At 40.8% G+C, this 17617-nt stretch overlaps 1 long non-coding RNA gene across 1 annotated transcript in view; it reads left to right on the top strand.

Moving 5' to 3' along the window:
* The window catches only part of LOC122871212, a 28703-nt gene extending 11316 nt beyond the window's left edge, over positions 1-17387 (top strand). The window contains exons 3-4 of the long non-coding RNA XR_006376821.1: positions 15157-15259; positions 16695-17387. This is a non-coding gene — a long non-coding RNA (uncharacterized LOC122871212). The remainder of the gene's footprint in view (positions 1-15156; positions 15260-16694) is intronic.
* Positions 17388-17617: the final 230 nt, after the last annotated feature.

Raw genomic sequence — 17617 nt, 5'->3', positions numbered from 1 at the left:
CAAATCGGACAGAGGCAGCCTATTTCCAAACTTTTTTTCCCCTTTTCCTTTGTGCATCAAACTCTTCAAAAAAACATAACAAGCTTCTTTCATGGATCAAACGAGAGCGGCAGTGCTCATTGTGCCAAAGCGGGATAAAAAAAGGAGACAGGGAGAGGGAGGGAGAGAGAGAGAGAGAGAGAGAGAGAGAGAGAGAGAGAGAGAGAGAGGGAAATACCTTATTATTGTTATCAAAGTAAAGCCAGATCCTCTCCTGCTGCTCTTATGGGACCTCCCTGATTCTCTCTGCTCATAGACCCAGGGGGACTCTAAACATGACCTGCATACACCCCCCCTTCTTCCTCGAACACACACACACACACACACACACACACACACACACACACACACACACACACACACACACGTCGGCCTATCTTGGTGCACGTCGTTTGTGAAATTAGTCCATTCTCTCTGACCCTGTCTTTTCATCAGGCGCGGTGGTGCATATTTTAGTCCCTTTCCTGCGCTTGTTTTACTAATTGGTGGCTATACTTTGCCCAACACTGATATCCTTTGATCATCTCAGATCATTACGTTTACCTCATTAATTTGCTCAATGTGATTTTTCTCCCCCCCAACAATGTAAGGGTCCGTGCAAAATTGGATTAATAATAGATCATATGAGCCAAGAGAAACTGTAATTCCTTTGTGATTTCTTCTGTACTTCTCTTGCTCTTTCTTTCTTTCTCTGATTATTGTGTTTTATTGTCCTGTGATGGGCAAGCCAGCTTTGACGGAAAAGGTCAATATTTTGGGTAATATGCTGAGATGAGCAGATCAACCTGAATCAGCTTTTAAGGTCCAGTGTGTAACATTTAGGAGGAGCTATTGGCAGAAATGGAATATAATATGTATAGTATGTTTTCATTAGTGTATAATCACATGAAAATAAGAATCGTTGTGTTTTCATTACCTTATTTACAGGGTCCCCTTCCACGGAGCCTGCCATGTTGCACCGCCATGTTTCTACAGTAGCCCAGAAACAAATCAATCACTGGCTCTAGTTTGGGCCTTTCACATTTTTTGTTTCGCGGCCACCGTAGTTTCTCCTACACGCTTGGAACTGGAGGATGATCCGAGCTGGAGTTTGGACGTCAGGACTTGTTTAGTCTAGCTTAGTTCTGGAGGCAGGGGGAAACAGCTAGCAACAGTTTCACACCCACCAACACCTCTAAGCTTTTTTTTAGCATAATGTATCTTGTTTGTTTAATGCCGGGATCAGACTACATAATATCAGCCCGATAATGGTCCGACCTGACATGGTGTTTGGTAAATTCCAAAAATGAACTTTGAGCATGACAATTACTCGTTTTTTCCCATGGAGTGTGTTGTAGTGGAGGAGAACTGATGCAGCAGCTGGATGGTTTAAATATCACAACACAAATGTCCATTATAAAATTAATAAAAATTAACCTGGTTATCTGTCTTGTTCTCTTGTGGGGTGGTTTGACAGCGATTCAAGTCTCTCCCGCACCAAAACAGCAGAGAGAAGCTCCCCAAACTGGCGTAACAGCAAGCTAGTGCCTGCGGCCGTCGCTAGCCAGCCAGCCAGTCACACTCACAGACCCCACTGTGAGCTGTCTGGAGCTGGGAGAGACTAAACTGACTCGCTGAGTGAGTGACTCAGTCACGGCAGCTCACGTTTTTGTTCCTGCTTGTTGCATCTACTGAAACTAAGTTAATGTGAAATGCAGAAGCAAAAGCTCACATGAGCATGACTGGCGGGCTTGCCGGCTGGCAAAGCTAGCATAGTGGTCAGTAACCAGAACATTCTAGAACCTTTTGCCCCCTGATTGGACAATTTGACTTCCTCTGATTGGCTAGTCAGTGGGCAACGTGCTGATTGGCTAGTCAGCTGAGGTGTAAAAACAGACTCAAAATTCGTGCTTGTAACTCGTAGCATGTACAGTAACTTGTAACTCCCTCTCTCTCTCTCTCTCTTTCTCTCTCAAAACCTAACACGGCATCGGCGGATGGCCGCCCACCATTGAGTCTGGTTCTGTCCGAGGTTTCAGCCTCTTAAAGGACGTTTTTTCTTGCCACTGTCGCCAAGTGCTTGCTCATGGTGGGATTTGTTAGGTCTCTGTAAATATATATATATAAATATATATATATATATATGAGATAACTTCTGTTATGAATTGGCGTTATATAAATAAAATTTAATTGAACTTGTAACTTCAGTGTCACATACACATATCGGAAATTTGTGTGCCCATCTCAGACTTGTGAAACCTTACTGTAGAAAATATTCCTGCACACATTTTAATTACACATGTTCAAAATATTTCTACAGCTACAAAACATTTTTTATATATGTGCAAATTATATCTGTGTGCCCAAAACTTTTTCACACATTCACTAAATATTTCAACAGCTGCAAAACTTCCCATTCACAAACTTGAATTTGTGAGATTTTTTTTTTTTTTTACAAATTCACACATTTAGATGTGCACATGCATTTTATTTTTCACATGCACACAAAAGGTGATATACAACTGCAGGCTGTGAAATTATTAGTCAGCATTATTTCACAAACTCAAAATATTAATGACCCTTATTTGCTTCCATACCCTCCTTCTCTATCACCTTTGTACATCACATACATCAAGTAGGTTGAGGTCCAATGTGTAGTCTGCCATGTCTCTCAGCCAAGTCACGGCAAGAATTTAGGACTCTACGACTGCTTAATCTGACATAGTGACCATCTTAAAATACAAAAATATTGTGTAGTCTGATCTCGGCATTATCTGTACAACGTTGTGAACAACGCCAATTTGTGATTATTTTGGTCTCTGTACAGGCAGGATGATACTAACTAAACCAAGCAACTCCGCTGTGTCAGCAAGACCTTGTAAAGCTGCGCAGAGTCATTGCAAATAGTTAAAGCATGTAACTCGCCTTGAAACCACAAATCGTCGTTTTTTAAATTTTTGTTTATATGAACACGTACCACATCTTAATTAGTCAGTTTTAAAGGTGTTGGTAGGCACATTTTTGAACTTTGGACATAGCCAGGATCGCTGTTTCCCTCTGCTCTCTGTCTTTATGCTAAGCTAAGCTAAACATGTCTAGACTCCAGCTCTGTATATCATGCACAGACATTAGATTGATATTGATTTTCCATCTCACTCTCAAAAAGAAAGAAAATAAGTGTACTTCACAAAATGTTGAACTATTCTATTAAAGCTCAATAGACAGGCTTGTTGTACATACACATTCAAGCTTGCACACACAGACATGAAAACCCACACACAGCAGGTGCAACCATCCACTTTTACATAATTTTGCTACTTTTTGCTTCACGAAGAGTAGGTCCCATTGTTCAAAACATACATTAAACATTAGAGAGAAAAACTGTGATTCATCCAAACTGCGTCAAGTCTACAATCATACTCCACTTACACTCACCAGCTGCGATTGTAAAGGCTGTCAGTACTTTCCTGTATCACACTGTTTGCTGTATTTCATCCCCTTTCAGCATCAGTATCTCCTCCAAAGATATCTTCCCTAACAATAGGCTGTTGTTTGCACTTTGTTGTTGACAGCTTCATTGTCAATCCATCCAACTCCAAATTGTGTCGCACATAAAGACGAGTATCTCCCTCTTCCTTTCTCTTTCCTCTCCCTCTTGTTCTCTTCGGAGCAGATTACATCTGGGATCACTCTGTCTGCAGGCGCCGCTCAGCATTGTGCTGCGTCTCTCCCTTGTTGTCACATTGAGCTCTGCGCCCTCCTATTATCATATAGATAAGTGAATGTTCTGTTGCGGCAAGACGGGGAAGCACGGCTGTAATGTAGTGTATTGTGTACGTTGTTAAAATTGGCCCCTGTCGCCTCTGCCATTCAAGCTGCCCGCACCTCTGTCATAGTTGTAAACACAATCACTGAAGATTGTGAGTTTTTTTGGGCCTTGTGTATGAGGAAAAGATGTTGTGTGTTTGTGTGTTTTCTCAATAACTTGGTTTTGTGATGTGAAGTGGGGCATTTTGCATGTGAGTGTGTGAGGTATATGTATGTGTCTTCAGAATCAGAATCAGAATCAGAAATGCTTTATTGATCCCTGAGGTGAAACTCTTTCTTTACAGCTGCTCACTATCACGTCAATGCACACTTGAGAATAGAAGGAATAGAAGTACTCTTCCTGTACCCATACTTTGCATGGGTACAAGTCTGGAGTGTGTGTGTCTGTGTGAGTGATTCTGGAACCACAGGTGGTAGCACTGTGGTTCCAAAAGCACTTTATTCTGGATATTTATTTTAAGGTGAAGATGAAGAAAAAGCATTTGATGATGGTTTACATTGAATAGTAATAGTTCAACATTTTCTGCAAGACTTTGGACATTTACACACTCCATATTTGTGTGGCATTGTATGCTTAATGTGCAAAGTGTGTTGTGTGTGTTTGTATCTACAGGAGAATTTCTTTGACAATGATGGAGTGAGTTTAGACAAGAGGAAAATCCCCTACAGCTCTCATGGCTCAAATAGCCTTTTGGTGCCACTTCTGTAGTGTGTGTGTGTGTGCGCGTGTGTGTGTGTATGTGCATGTGCATGTGCATGTGTATGTGTGTGTGGTGGCGTGTGAGAGCGAGAGAAACAGGAATACACCACTTAACTCTCAAAGCCTTCTTCCTCCCAGGGCTCCCACTTACACACATGTAGCATCACTGAAATACACACACAATATAAACGCACTGGTTAAACTGGATTATAATTCTTTGCTGGGCTAGTTAACCCCAGTCCAGTCCAGTCCAGTCCAGTATAGTTCAGACTGGTCCACCCGGTCCGATCTAGCTTGGCTCAGTTGACTTCAGTCAGTTTCAGCAGAACAGTGCGAACTCAGCCGGAGGAGCTGCAGGCCGTGATGTGATGACTCAGAGATGGAAGGAGACAATCTGTTCCCTGTTCAGCCCCAGGTGTGTGTGTGTGCGTGTGTGTACATATGACACACATGCAGTGTGTGTATGTATTAATGCAAATGCTCCTCAAGGATTTGATGCACTGTGATATTGACAAAAAACCAAAGTTATGATTTATTTATATTTGTTATATTATTGACTTTGTTGAATGTACCTGACTCAGATTTTTGCGGACAGAGCTGTGCCTGCTGAATTTCTTTACCACCTTCTTTAATATCTTCAAACATTGTGGAGGGTTCAAAATGAAATGCAGAGGAAGAAGTTGCCCAGGTTGAGTTAAACAAACAATTTCTGCATCCCACAGCTTGATTTAGAGCTTGTAGTGATTCTGCACAACACTGGAAAATCTTGATACAAAGTTAAGGAAACTTTCTAAAACACATTTCAAAAAGAAATGGCAGCCTCTTCTGGTCTGGAGATGTTTTTTTCCTCAATTAAGGGTTCAGCCCTATGTTCAGCTGAGCATCAGGGAGGTCTAGTTGAGTGAAGTTAATGTAGGTGTTGCAGAGTGGTTACTGCAAGAATAAAACTTTTTAAAGTTATAGTCCTTCCAATTGTGTACTAAGGCTGCACGATATGGGAAAAAAAAATCATATTGTGATTAGTTTTACAGATATTACAATTCTGATGTAATTCACGATTAGTGGAGAATGATAATTTTTGTATGAGAATTTTCATTTTCACTGTTTTCACTGAAGAAAACTATTAAATTATTAAATCATGATGATATGACATTTGTTGGGGTCTGTACCAAACAAACATGTTTTCTTACATCTGGAGAACAACATTTGTAGGCCAGGGCATCTCTTCGGCACAACAGTACTTCATTATAATGTTGTTTTGTCACATAGTTTATCTTTGCAAAATTGCAGCTTCTGAAATTTGGTTATTGCATTTGGCCATATTGCGATTTTGATAATATTTTGATTAATTGTGCAGCCCTATTGCGTACCCACGCATGAGGATTTCACAGGAAATGCATGCATACTAATATTTAAAAAATTATACTCGATACCCCTTTCGATATCACGTCAAAAAGAAAAAAACATACTAGAGCTGTATTAAGAAACTGCTGATGCAATTTCCTACTGCTGCCACTTCACATTAAAAGCATTGAGCTAGTGAAACACTGGTGAAGAAGTCACAGGATACACAGTGTGTTTTTCACCGCTGTTAGCCTCGCCCAGCTATTGTTCATAAAAAAATATCTACTAAACAACAGCAACACACCAAAAAAACAAAAACTGATGACTGAAAATAAATTTAGAAACAAGAGAATTCAAAGGTCCATTGTTCTGTATGTGGTAGGCGTAGCGTACATGCATGAGTCAGTGCATATTTTCTTAAATATTGATTTAAGCATAGGGTATCCATCTACCCTAAATAGAGCAACAATATGCAACTGTGCTCCCCCGCTTCTGAAGGTACCACTACACCCCTGTTGAGTAACTCTTGGACAAAGTAGTTCTTTTAGACCTGAGGGTTGTTGTGAATGTCATAAGGGCGGAGGAGTTGCACACTTCAGAAGAGAAGTGGTCCTTGAAATCATGTTCTGTAAGGTAATTTCGCATGAACAATGAAACATAAAATTGCCAAATTTTAGCATGTATGTGCAGGGTTAGGTAGGGCTCTGAGTTCAATCCATGAGAGCTTCCACTGTCCACTGTACTGTCTACTGTGTAAAAAACGTAAATATGAAACAATATTAAAAGCCAGTTAACTCTCTGCTTTTGAAGAAAAAAAGGACTTAAAGTTGACATAATGTTGTCTCCTGTAGAAAGAGAGAATAATGGAACATTAAGGGGCCGTTTAACTCCAACATATGTTCAACATCACAGCAGTTTTCTTTGTATTTTTATGCCTGTGTGAATTTATTGCTTGTCATCTCCACCTGTTATCTCCAGGCATACTGGCTTTTTACTGTATGCTCAGATTGTTAATAGGTATCCCTAATAGTGGGTCACAGTACAATGTGTGTGTGTGCTTCCATGTGTACATGTGTGTTTCTGAAGTGGTGCATGTGCCAGGCTGAGCACAGATTCCCTCTGATCCAACACCACCACCACCACCGCCTCGCACACAGACACACACATGCTCACTTCCTCCCTCCTCCATGCGTTCTTCCACTTTCAACATCCTTCTCTTTCTTATGGAAAAGAGCCAATTAGACTTGTGTCTGTTTGTTTTAAACAAAATGGCTTTTAATTAGTGCGATCAAAAAGACTTCTTTCTGCAGGCCCCAGGATCCACTTTGTAGTTCCCCCTCCAGATCGCACATGGGTTTGATGCCACCTGATAGGACGCCAAGACAATCAGAACACTTTTATAATGAATACACACACTTCATCACTTTGTCTTCATCTATTGCTTATTTGCTCTTAAAGTCTTTTGGTCTTTTGTTGTATTGTTATCACAACCATTCCTTTCTGTTGCCCACATCCTTTTAATTCTTCCTGTGTCGCTCCTTTCTTCTCTTTTGTCCTTTCTGTCTCTAATCTGTATTTCAATGATGTGGCCCAGCATGGCTCACTACTGGACATGAACATGTCCTCTGTCTTCCTCTTTGGCTACGTTCACTTTTCAAATTGCTGTTCAGTTTGTTTAATGATACTTGATATCTATACCAAGATGCAATCCTTATCCAATGTCAGTATGATCTGCCGGTGATGTCAAAAGACATGTATTTGGAAAAGGATGTGTTAACACAAAGTATATTTTCCCCAAATACCACCTCCTATTTCAAATAAAAAACACTCAAAATTCTCCAATAATCTTTAAAAGCTCTGCAGTTTTTATGACACAGCAAAATTCATCCTGCTCTACAAGGAGATATGTCTCCAATTTGCAGATTTCATCATCGGTTGTTTCTTATCCTTTCTTGCTTCTTGCTACCACTCTCAAATGACAACAGTACTCAGCACACACAACTTCACACCACTAAGCTAACAATAGCTGATGAGGCTGCATTGGTTAAATTCAGGAAGTGTTGTCCAGTATTGCAAGTGTAAAATCTTGAGAATGGTTTACTAATGTCATCGACAAACACTGCAACTTTGTGTTTAGCCATGGTAGCGGCATGGTTCTATGGAAGGCAACGATTGTTCTGTCAGTCGGTCGGTCCACCCCTTTGGTCCAGACTGAAATATCTAAACAACTGTTGCATGGATTGCCATGAAATTTTGCACAGACATTCATGGTCCCCAGAGAGTGAATCCTAATTAGTGCCACAATCAGGTCAAATTTTTCATTTGTCCAACACTTTGGTTTATGACCAAATATCTGCCAAACTCATGACATTCCTATCAGCCTCAGCTGTATTTTGTGTTTATTAGTGAATGTTGGTAAAAGATGGCAGACATGGTAAACATTATACCTGCTTAGCATCGGCATGTTAGCGTTGTCATTGTGAGCATGTTAGCATGCTGACTCATTTATCTCAAAGCACTGCTGTGCCTAAGTACAGCCTCACAGAGCTGCGAGCATGGCTGTAGCCTCATGGTCTTGTTTTATTGGCACATGGTGAATTTATTCTGACAAATGCTACAGCATTGTAGCCCTGTCACCCAACAGCTCCAGCAAAGGGGATTTCTGAGTGCAAGTGTATTTGTATCTGTGTGCGTGTGTGTGTTTCTAGGATTTGCACCTGTAGTTGTATATGCTTTGTTACACTGCATATCTGTGTGTATGTCTGTCTGTTTCTTTGTCTGTGTGTCAGGTGATGTCCGCTGTATTATCGGTCTGTTGCTGACAGTGGCTGCAGGGAGTAAACGTGACCCAATCAGCTCACTACTGCTCAGCTCACCATGGCTCCTAATTGACATGTATGTTTGTGTGTGTCTGTGTCTGAGCTGAAATAGGTTCAACTGACAGCTGTCAGTGTTGCTTGTCTCAATCATGATCTTCTCTGTCTTGCTTTCTTTCTCATATTCTGACATGCACACACAAACTCACACACACTGAAATGACAAAGATGCACTATCCAGTAATGCGGAGACCTTTTGGCAAAACATTCATGTACAATATATAATGGATTAAGAATCAATATCATAATATGCCTCTAAGTATGAAATTCATTAATGTATCAGTTATCATTGCTTTCTGTGACTGTGCTGCAGTTTAATAATCACATGGTATGGTAAATATGATGGTAGACTAGGCAAAGATATTTAAGTTTGCATTTTAGATATGTCTCATGGGTACTGGATATCTTTGAAGGGTGGAGCTCATAAAAACAGAGGTTGTCATAAATTGTAGAAAAGGTTTCAGTCTCAATTGACTTCCGGATGAAAACAGTGTCCAGATGACTACAACTGAAACCTTTTCTACGATAGAACACTCCTGGACGAATGAGGGACTACACCGTCTTGTTGTCATAAATTGCTCTTGATGCTTGTGAAGCATGTCATAACACATGGACTGACAAGACATCTGGGCCATTTAAAGTCCAAATAATTCTGGACCCATGTCGTCTCTACTGTAAGTTTGTCTTCACACATGAGAGGCGTTTTGAAGCGTGGTTTGATGGCACAGCATGCATCCATGGCAACATTGTACGCCATAAGCACCACATCCATTAAAGACAGACTTTGGCGCATTAACGAGCCATTACTTTTAATACACAAGTACAGTACAAATGTTTACAAATTGATGCCTTTATTTGTCTATTTGAAAAAATGTCCTACCTTGGTGAATGGCAAGCAGTAGTATAAAAAAAGACAGCAGCGTAGGACGATGCAAATGAATTATTATTAATTATTAAGTCTCATTTTTTTTTAACAATGATAACAATAAGCTAGTATAAACATGCTAAAATAACATAAACATTCTACACCTAGTGGCTTTAATTTAAAATTCAAATATGTGCACCTTTATGAATCCACTGTATGCTGATTTCACTAAAAGTAAATATCATAAAGCACGTTTGACAAAATTCCCATCTTTGATTATAAGGAAGCAACAGTAACTACCAAAGTTTTCCTGGCACTGTGACATGATATCTCTGCAACATTACAGTATGTATCCTTGTGTGGTGACTCCCAAAGCCAGTGAGAGGAGGGAGCTGTGACAGTGCAGTATGAGTAGGCATTCAGAGCTGAGCAGTCACAGCTTATGGATGATTTCCTAGACAAATGCCCGAGCAGTATCCTGGCTTCACAATGGCTGCACAGGCCTGATTTATTATATAAGTTAACCCTGACCCTACTCCACCTCACTGCACACACACACACACACACACACACACACACACACACATGCACAAGATTACAACTCAATGCACGTGTTAGAGCCTGATATATGGACAGAAACAAAGCATGATAGGGACCAATAACAAGCTAATACAGATGATATGTAGGCTTATGTTTGCGATGTAACATATGTAACATGTAGTGCATGTACGTGTTCATGTGCGTGTGTGTGTGTGTGAGCTAGCTGCACAGTGTCTTTACCTACTACAGTTATGACCTCATTGTTGATATGAGTAGCACTTAACGTAGACCCCATTTGCCTGTAACCTTCCCTCTTTTTACTTTCCTACAACGCTCTGTCTCTGTCCATCACAGTGAGCTCTCACTCTTGTGTGTGTGTGTGTGTGTTAGTGCACTTAGCATAGAGCCCCCTGGTTTCCCTTCATTTCCATATAATTAGATTGTGTGTGAAAGGCTACTTCCAGTGCATTGATTAAGTGTCAGAGGAGAGGAGAGGAGAGGAGACAAGCATCTCTGGGCAGAAGAGGGACATGAGGGGGCATGGCACTACAACAACCTGTCACACACACACACACACACACACACACACACACACACACATGCATACAAAATCCCTCTTCTCCTGTCGCCGCTATAGAGAGTGACATCTTGGCTACTGAGAAACGCACTAACAAAAGGATATGAAAGTGTGTTTGTAATAATGACCCATATTGTGTACAGTATGACATTGCCCCTGTTCGCTCTCTTTCTCTTTTTGTTTTGTGTGACAGAATCGGGCCAGACAGTCTTAGCCTTGTGTTTTCTCGGAGTAGCCTCCGTTGTCTCTGTCTTAATTTATGTTTTGCTCTGGCTGAATGTGACTCGGGTGTTATACGACCGTCCACTAGCCTGCCCTATATAAGGACAAAACTACCGGACTGGGCTGAGCTGAGCTGTGCTGGGCTAATGGATTGCGGTCTTTCCACAACTGCATGTCTACTGTACCTCAAGCCAAATTGCATTCCAGAGGACTAGTGAGAAAATCCTTTCTACATTTCTTCCATAGTTTTTTTATTTTCCTTGCATTTCTTTTCATTTTAAGCTGACAAAACTGGTATTGTCATATGCTTTGGCTGGACTCCTCCAAACTTCAGGAGTTCAGGAATTCAAGGTTATTGCACTAATGTTCTCCTCGTAAGTCACTATAGAGTGATGTAACTCATGAGCAAAATATCAAAGATGTACAATGTAGTTCTGTTTCCACTGGCTTTTAGTGAGATTTAGATGGTCAGGAGGTTGAGGATTCAGCATGCAGCTACTTTTGAATGAAACACAAATTGACTGAGGTCAGTTCAGGTCAATCAGAGTTCTGTTGATGCCAAATTGCAAGGGTTTCCACACATATTCAGTGCTGCCATGCTTTATGTTCACACTAGGAGCTGCTTGAGAGAACCACATACTTCCTCTTTTTGGACTGAAAGTAGATGCACTCGAGCAGTACAGGGAAAAGGCCTTGCCAAAAAGCACCTCTGGTAGCTGTTCAGTGAACAGTGGGAGTCTCTCATTCTTATTTCGCTGAACAAACTTGAAAAACTGTTGTTGTAGTCTGAACGTTGGCCTGTTGCTGCCAACAAGTCTTACCTTTTGAAATAATGTGATCATCTATTCGGCTGTCACCACAGGACTGGCAGCAATTCTGGTCTGAAGGTGTTGCTAGAGGATAGGTTAAAGGGGCACCAAAATCATTAGGATTTTTCCCAAATGGACCAAATATGGAGCATAGCATTAGTTCAGGCAGAGTACTGAAGTCGTGTTTGCATCAGCTGATTAGAATATAAGAGTATATTGATTTAATTGCAATCTTGCTAGAAATCTAGATCAAAATACCTTGCTCTGGACCAAAGTGTAGGAGAGATGGAAGAATGACCAATTGACTCACTAAACCCACCTAAAATCACCATCCTTTGCATTCACCAGAAGTGTGTGCTTTTATTGAATTATAGCCAACTTTGGTTTATATTTGCAGTTGTTTATGTCGTGCTGATCTTTGGCTGGAGGTCTTTCTCTACCACCTTTTGTCCCGCTCGATACCAGCTTGTAACACCAGGTTTGGTGGAGAGCGAACAGGATTGGACTTGGCAAGTCAAGTGGGGCTGCTTAAAGCCCCAGCTGAGTTTGGATAACAATCCCATCCACACACAACTGTACTGTAGCTGCTCTCTGTGCTAAGTGCTAATTAGCAGAACAAAGCATCTGTTGTTCTTTTAAACACACGACAGTTAAATATTTCATCTATCCTCCTGTCTCCACCAATCCTCAGCTCCGCTGGAGGAGCAAGAGGAGGCAAGCTGACAGCACGCACACACACTACACACACACACACACACACACACACACACACACACACACACATTTGCTGTAAATGTACACATGCATGCACATAAATGAATGTACAAGCCAGCATACACAAAAATAGACACGCTGAGACACACATATGCACGCACACGCACACACCGCCTGCACTCTCATGTGAGCTGACAGCAGCATCAGCATAATGTGCCATATTAAAGTGAATAGGCCCTTTACTATAAACACCATTCCCCCTTATAGAGAAGGCTAGAGGCAGAGAGCTGGAGGTTTGGTCTGAGAGAGACAGGGCCAATGGCTAAGTGCTTATTGCCCTGCCTCCCCTGATACTTACAAATACAGTATACACTTTGTTCTTCCACTGTCTGAGGTAGGGAAGAAGGGGTGATTAAGAGAAAGAGAGAAAGATCGCAATCTGGAGAGAAAGGAAGGATTAAGTGAGTCAAATGATTTGAGATAGGAAAAAGACATATCTGATGCTCTGTCTGTCTCTTTCCTCGTCTTTTTCCTCTCCTTCTCCCCTCCTTTTCCTCCCTCCATCTCAATCTCTCGTGGCTTGAAGAAGGAGTGTGGGGGCAGAGCGCTCTCGTCTTGTTAAACGGCTGGCAGATGACAAAAAAATTAGAGGCATTTCGCTCTTGACAGGTTGTTGTGTGTGCGCGCTTTCCCCCCGTTTTTTCTGCTTCAAATGTTTTTTGTCAGTTTGTTTTCAGTCAAGCTGTCTCGGCAGCACAATAAGTGCAACCGGTGCACGCGCGCACACACACGCGTGCAAAGACACGTGTGCAAGGTTTTTTGTGTTCTCATAGGAGACAGATCTGATTTTGTGTTCTCAGATTGGTGGCAATGGGAGGAGGGAGAGGAGCCATTCGCTCACAAAGACGTCTTCCCCTCGGCTAATTATCGAGACAGGCTTTGATTGCCTGTTTGGAAACAGGTTTTCAAACAGCTGTAATGACGATGATTAGGCAGTGCTGCAAATTCTGTGCAGACGGGGGGAGCAGTGCGCAGTCTGTCCGTCCAAACATCTCGCCAACCTTGTGTTTACGTGAAGGTGTGTGTTTTTCGCAGAAGCGTTCGTATATCATTTTGTAAAATTATTTTTACATTACAGTGCAGGCTTCTTCCTTGTCTGTCTCGCTGTTTGAACTGACAAAGGTGCCTTCAGGTACTAACCACCACCTTTTGAAACAGTGGATGTGGTAAAATTATTATTTTTGTGCTTTTTAAGGTAAAGTGTTACACGTCCGTTCCTGCTTTACTGGTAGCCTGCAACTACGGGTACATTTTCTTGTTACTGTCGAAAACAAACTAACAAAAAACAAAAGCATCACTCAGACACATGCTGACACTGAACAATTAAATACAGACGCAATACAGAGAATACAGATATTCATTTTCTAAGCATTTTATTTTATTTTTCAACCACGTCTGTTTTTAGAGACTAAATTAACACACAAACCAATAGTGCTAATACTATAACACATGCATCTAGTGTGTGTATTAAACCATGAAAGAAAATGAATGTTTTTTGGCATACCAAAAAAGTCTGCTGATAGATCTGAAAGACTGAAGTTAGCCTAAAACTCAGTTTTGGTTTGAGAGGCTTCCTAGTGTGTTACATTCATGTGACGGTGGGAACATGACTTCCAAGATGGCATTTGTGGAGATTTTTCCAGTTTTGGTGGAAGTTTGCAGAAGAAAGCAAAATGCTTTTCTCACAGATGGTGGAGTGAGTGAAGGGTGAAGATGTGTCTCCTGTTCAGTACACCCAAAAGAAAAAACAAAGATGATGTCAAAATGGCGTGAGGGGACATGAGCATCAACATCATCTGTGCAATAGGGAGCACCAGAGTTTGTAATTGTCAGTAACATTTGTACTGTAATGATTTATTAATGTTTAAAATACATCATGTAGCTCCATTTTAATGCATCTATGGCGATTCTTCTCCATCAGAGTTAAATTGTAAAATCATTTAAAGGTTTTTTGCTGTAGCATTCACCCAGAGGAACCGGGAGCTGTCTGACCCTCATTAGAGTGGGGAAGCATTTGAAATGAGCACCAAACAACCACACAGAGTGGCAGCCAGCTTCTCATTCGAGGTAGAGCGAGAGAGAAAGAGAACAGACACAATGAGAGAAATATAGAGAGAGCCAGAGTGAAAAAAAGACAGAGATCCTTGATTTGATTACTTCTGCCTAGACAGACAATCCAGTTCAAGTGACGAGAAGTCTTATTTGTTTCTCTTTGTGCGTGTGAGTTCATGTGTGTGTGTTTTAGTCTAAGAGATGAGCTGATGAAGACAGAGGCCACTCACGTTAAGTGGGCTCCAGAGAATTTGTGTGTGTGTGTGTGTGTAAGAGAGAGAGAGAGGGACTGAGAGAGAAAGAGAGAGAGAATATTTGCACATTTGTGTTGATAGATACATAACATGAGTCAGCATGTGTTTGTGTGTGTCTGTATTTTAAAGCCTGAATGGCCATGTGATTTAGGTCCAGCACTCTTGTGGATACTGATGTGGACAGATTGACACTCCCCCCCCCACACACACACACACAAATTGCTAGTGTAACTGTGTATAGTCAATCTTCCATCCAAAAAAAAAATTAATGTCATGCGAATATTATTATTATTATAGGAGTTGAGTGCATCCAGATAAACAGCTGGTGCTGCTAATTCTCCAGTCAGGTGCCACTGAAGCATTGCAGAGGAAGAGGGCACAACAAGATGTCCTAATTAAGGTGTGTGTTTTCTTGTCTTGCTCATTGTGTGTAATTTTTCTAGTGCATCTTGGATATTTTAACTTTCAAACATTAATATTTTTATTGATCCTTTGTCCCATTAACTAAGGTTGCATTTAGAGCTGAAATGATTAGTCGATTAAGTGATCAGTTGATTGCCAGAAAATTGTCAAAGAATTTTTGACAATCAAATAATCGTTAATGTCATTTTTCAAGCAAAAACACCAAACATTCCCTTGATTCAGCTTCTTAGTTGTGAGGTTCTTTGTCTTATGTTATAGTAAATTTTGGGTTTTAGACAGTTTGGCAGACAAAACAAGCTATTTGAAGATGTCACCTTTGGCTTTAGGAAAATGTAATGGCCATTTTTCATGATTTTCTGATATTTTCTGATTTCTTCTATAGAACAAAACGAATAATAGAGAAAATATTCTGCAAATTAATCAATAATGAAAATAATTGCGGGGTGCACGGTGGCAGAGCGGCTAAAAGCTCCTGCCTCCCAATAAGGAGATCGTGGGTTCGTGGGATCGATTCCCGGACCAGACCAACGTCACACAATCTCTCTGGGTGGAGTCTGCATGTCCTCCCCGTGTTACCGTGGGTTCTCTCCGGGTTCTCCGGCTTCCTCCCACCGTCCAAAGACATGCATGTGTAGGTTAATTGATAACTCTAAATTGCCCGTATTGAATGAATGTGAGAGTGAATGGTTGTCTGTCCTTGTCTGTGTCTGTGTTAGCCCTGCGACGAGTTGGCCACTGTCCAGGGTGTACCCTGCCTAAGGCCCAAAGTCACTGGGATAGGCTCCAGTCACCCGCGACCCCTAACAGGGACCAAGCGGTAGAAAATGGATGGATGGATGGAAAATAATTGCTAGTCGCAGCTCTCGCTGTTTTCATTAGGCTTATAGTTCTTCAAGAATATGCTATAACTTTTTAGTCTAATGTGGATTTGTTCCCCCGTAGAGTTAGCAGGAGCTTCTATCATGGTACAATTCAGAAAGAAAAGGAGACACTGAAATGTGTTTAGACAGAGTGTATAGCTTGTAGTTTAAACTCAAAACTGCTAAACTTAAGGTAGAAAACAAGTATAATACAGAAGCCCATGTGTTTACTTTCAAGTGAGACTGTTTGAAAAATTGTGATGAACTGAAAAATTACAATTGAAAAAAGGCACTTCAAAACAACTAATTGAATAACCCTCAAAATAAATATATAGCATGATGTGGGGAGATGATTTGTTTTATCTGATGATGAAAAGAAATGTTTGTTTAGTAGAAAAAATACAGTATCAGTAAAAATATAATTTTGAATCTCTGCATGGTCTGTTCTCAAACACATTTTTGATGGTAAATTTTTTTTAATGTCAAAAACAGCTTCTAGACAACACTGTCATGAAAATAATGCAAGATTTCTTTTTTTATCGTATTTTACAGTTACCATCCTGTTCTTGTGCTGTGATTCCCCGTGATCACCTGTCAATCAAACAGTATGGACGGTACTGCTGCGTCCTCTTTTTGTGATTTTCTGATGAAGTTTCTGTAGCTGCCGCTCTTTTCACTCTCTGCAGCTCTATCATCTGTTGTTGTTGCTAACTCCCCAGCTCTTGTTCTTTTAACTTGAAACAAATCGCTATGGCTGTGGAAATGCAAATCATATCACTTCCTGCGCGACAGAGGACTTTCCTGCATGTTTAGAACAGCAAGTGTAAGCTCTTTCATGAACTGGATATGTCAGTCAACGATAACAGTAGCAAAACTGTCATCAATGTTATCACTGTAAGGAAGAGGCCAGGGGGCACAGCGGCTGTTTTGGCCTACGGGAATGTATCAGCATCCACATACCCACAGCAAACACACACTTAAAGTAGAGCAGTTAGAAAACACGCACACACACATGTAACTCACATAGAATTCAAAGGCATAAACTCATAGATAAATCATGCACATACACATACGGTTGTCTTTTGAACACCAACATGTGTTACACCTGGGATTAGCTAGATGTTTGTGAGATCAAATGTTGTCCACCTCCCCCATCCTACTTCCTATTATCTCTAATGTGGAGAATAATCCTCTTGTGGAATTAATCTCTTCTGAATAGCGTTTGTTACCATGCTGAGATAGAATTAAAGCTCTTGTTCCACTTCTGGGCGTGATGTACTCTATATGTGTGTACATGTGTGTAAGAGGGAGGCATATAAAAATATGTGGTTGAAGTATTTCTACCCTTTCAAAATGCAGTACATTTTTTGGGGAGAAATTTGCCCATTACGTGATTAAAACAGATCACAAAATTGGTCTGTTTTCTTTAGGAATGAATGTCCTGTTGAACTGTAGACATCTGTTTATGTTTGAAT

This window comes from Siniperca chuatsi, linkage group LG23 (genome assembly GCF_020085105.1).
Source record: "Siniperca chuatsi isolate FFG_IHB_CAS linkage group LG23, ASM2008510v1, whole genome shotgun sequence".
Classification (NCBI taxonomy): Eukaryota; Metazoa; Chordata; class Actinopteri; order Centrarchiformes; family Sinipercidae; genus Siniperca; species Siniperca chuatsi.
Note: the sequence above shows the minus strand (reverse complement) of the source record. Positions and strands in the feature narration are given on the sequence as shown.